The following is a 3351-nucleotide window of genomic DNA, read 5'->3' as shown; positions in this document are numbered from 1 at the left end:
CTCTATTTCATTTATTACTGTAGTTCAGCAGAGGAGGAAAAGATTTGGTCCTGACAAAAAATGAACATGAAAGTGTTATAGAAATGTTTAGAAAAACATTGCAATGTTTAACATTTAGAAATGTATAGAAATTTTTGATGTTTTTTTTTATTTTATTTTTCTGAACGTTGATTGAAGTTTTGAATTTAAAATGCCGTTCACTTGCACTTGGGCTTTTGTTAGGCATTTTATGTTACAGCCTTTTATTATTAAGAAAGTTTATCTCAATACAATGTTACAAAATAAAGTATTTCTGATGAAAACTATTAATTTTACCATTCTTGTTTTCATAATTAATGTAGAACTGCTAAATTCCACGAAGCACACATTTTTTTCCTTAAAAAAAGGTCACATATTAATATGTGATTAATCGCGAGTTAACTCTGGACAGTGCGATTAATCGCGATTAAAAATTTTAATCGCCTGACAGCTCTAATAATAACCCTAACTTCACCTGTTTACTTTAATAATAGCCCTAACTTCACCTGTTTATTTAATAACTAGGGCTGTCAGATTTAAATTTAAATTATTGACAGATCAAATTTGTAATAACACAAACTTTACATGCTTGCATCAATAATAACAGCAACTTCACCTGCTTTAGTGTCGGCAGTGACTTTAGTTCATTGGCAGCATCTGCCTTTTCATGCATCTTACACTTAAGCGCCCAATCCCTTCAGAGGAGATGGCTCTTCTTCATTTCATCACACTTAGACAGACAGCAGGACAAACAGCTAACCTTGTCAGGACATAAAAACCACAGCCACTTCTCTAATGTTTTTTATAGATGGGTGAGACGCAAGAATTCAAAACAAATACAAAGCGGTCAAGGATTGGTGCACACTTAAAACAACATCAAGAGGTTTTTTGTATTTGTTCTGCTGAGGCAGGGACTGTTTTCATGTCTGCGAGCCTTTTATGGAGTTCATGGTCAAGCACCAGGCAAGACAACCACAGCACACAAAGGCAAAGGACCACAGGCCAAGAAGAAGAGGCCTCACGCTTTCTTTGGGATTCCTTGAATACATCAGAGTTCTCATTAAAGAGGGATTTTCTCTAAACAAGTTAACGGGAGGCCTATGTTTTCCTGTAGGCGGAGGCTGACACAGGGAGGTGTCTAAAATCTGCTCTAGCTTTCATCAGTAGACCTGATCTTGTTCAGTGTGCTCATGTGACAGCACCCTTGACCTTTACATGTTAAACTGAGGCTCTGCTTCGACCTGTTTGATTAAGTAACAGATAGTTTAAGCAGCAGGTTAGTTTCTAAAAGCAAAAATGCAGAAGCAGGTTACTTGACTTGACATCCATATCTACATTTCATCTGATCTCAGGTCCATAAAGGTTGGCGGGCTTTAGCTAATGGAGACTAAAACAAATGTAGTAGTGCTGTAACGACATCCCGACATGTAGAACCGCTCATTCTGTCATTCAATCTAAATAAACCAGCAGTCTTTATCTGAAATGTGGCTTTTATTTTGATGGGATTTTAGATATAAAGCTTAGCAAAATTTTAATTTAAAAAAGACTAAACTTTATTAATTCTAGCCATGGGCATCATAGTATTCTTAACAACTGTGATAGCAATAAATATCAAAATTTCTCAAAAGATGAGAAAGAGATGAATTATTTATATTTTATTTAAACTGTTACTTATCCATCAACAACACAAAAATGTTTTTTGGTTAGTTGGGATGCAATAAAAATAATGAAATGTGTAAAATAATTAATTAAAATAAAAATAATGTTTGCTCTTAAGTTTCTGTTATAAAGATAGGGCTGTTACTTTATAAAAGTGCTCTTTTAGTGTCTTTAAATATATATATATATATATATATATATATATATATATATATATATATATATATATATATATATATATATATATATATCAAACAAGGTGCTTTTAACAACTGAATTTTTATCTACCAGTATTGTAAAAGCGTTCCCAGTGTTTCTGCAGCACTGCAGGAGTTCAGAGGTTCATCCGGGTTGTGGGTGGAGCTGTTGGTGTGGAGGACAACTCCGCTACTTTCCCAACAGCCCTTTAATTACACGCTCTCCCGCTAGCTTAAAGCACCTCACAAGCCCAAGCTAACATAAAAAAAAAAAAAAAAGGTGAGCAGAACAGTTCCATCCAACGATACAGTTTGGATTCAGATTCCAGATCAGACGAGGAAAACAAAGATGTTCATGGATCTATTTGTCTGGAAGTGGATGCATCAGAATGGCGAAGAGCAAGGAGACTTTGGCCATGCCCATGGCAGTTAAAGTGTCACACTCAGCTGATCTGAATCCATTACGACTTGAATAAAGCAATATTTAGAAACGCAGTGTTAATCTTAAATTATGTATATATTTCCTTGTCAAACCTGAGGAAAATGCTAGAAAAACATGTTTAGAACACCATTCCCATTCGAGTGGGTCTTCACTTCGGTATGTCTATTCACATTGTGGTAGTGGTGGTGGTGGCGGTGGTGGTGGTGGTGGTGGGGGGGGTCATCCACATAAACTGAGCTGCTCTATGGTGATGAAGCAGTTTTTTTCAAAGATACTGCAGCTGACTTTACCCAACATTGTTTAACCCAAACTCATTTATTTCAATCATTTCAGCTATTGTTTTAGTTTATCATAAAAAGCTAGAACTGAACAGGCGGAAATAATAATAATGATAGCAATCTATTTATATAGCTCCTTTCAAGATAAAAATCACATAGTGGTGCACAGTAAAACAAAGTTCTCAATTTGTCCTACTTGTTAGCTGGGATAGTCTCCAGCAACCCAATGACCCTGAAACTGACTCGGTGCCTCCAGGATCATACCTCCAGTATGCAGCAGTTAGCAACAATATCTACGTAGTTATCACTCAGCAGTAGATGATTTAGTAATCTCCCAATAAATATTTAAATACAACAGAAATAAAGTATATTACTGTTATTGTTTGAACATTTACAACCTTCAGATTGAAACTTGCTAACATCCACAAACACACCAGCATCAACAGCTCATGGATAACACACCTCATCCGGACAGTGAGCCAAGAGACGGGAGATCAAAACGTTTCCAGGGCATAAAAAGACTTCAGAAAAAGACTTGATGATGCTCGAAGGATCGACCGAGCTCGCAGTTCATTTTTCCGGCGTTCCTCTGTGCTCTGGAGCTCTCTTTTGGTGCTCTTACTTTTGCTCTCTGCATGTGTGGTTTCTTCAGCCTGCATGGATCTCAACTTAAAGCAGGGGTCTCAAACTTGCGGCCCGCGGGCCATTTGCGGCCCGCAGGATGATGATTTGCGGCCCGCGTCTTCATATGAAAGAT

At 36.9% G+C, this 3351-nt stretch overlaps 1 protein-coding gene across 1 annotated transcript in view; it reads right to left on the bottom strand.

Annotated features, from left to right (window-relative positions):
* The window catches only part of LOC112139669 (AT-rich interactive domain-containing protein 1A), a gene marked incomplete in the record, with an annotated part of 51964 nt that overhangs the window by 2259 nt on the left and 46354 nt on the right, over positions 1–3351 (bottom strand).

Source organism: Oryzias melastigma, linkage group LG11 (genome assembly GCF_002922805.2).
Source record: "Oryzias melastigma strain HK-1 linkage group LG11, ASM292280v2, whole genome shotgun sequence".
In the NCBI taxonomy this organism is placed as follows: Eukaryota; Metazoa; Chordata; class Actinopteri; order Beloniformes; family Adrianichthyidae; genus Oryzias; species Oryzias melastigma.
Note: the sequence above shows the minus strand (reverse complement) of the source record. Positions and strands in the feature narration are given on the sequence as shown.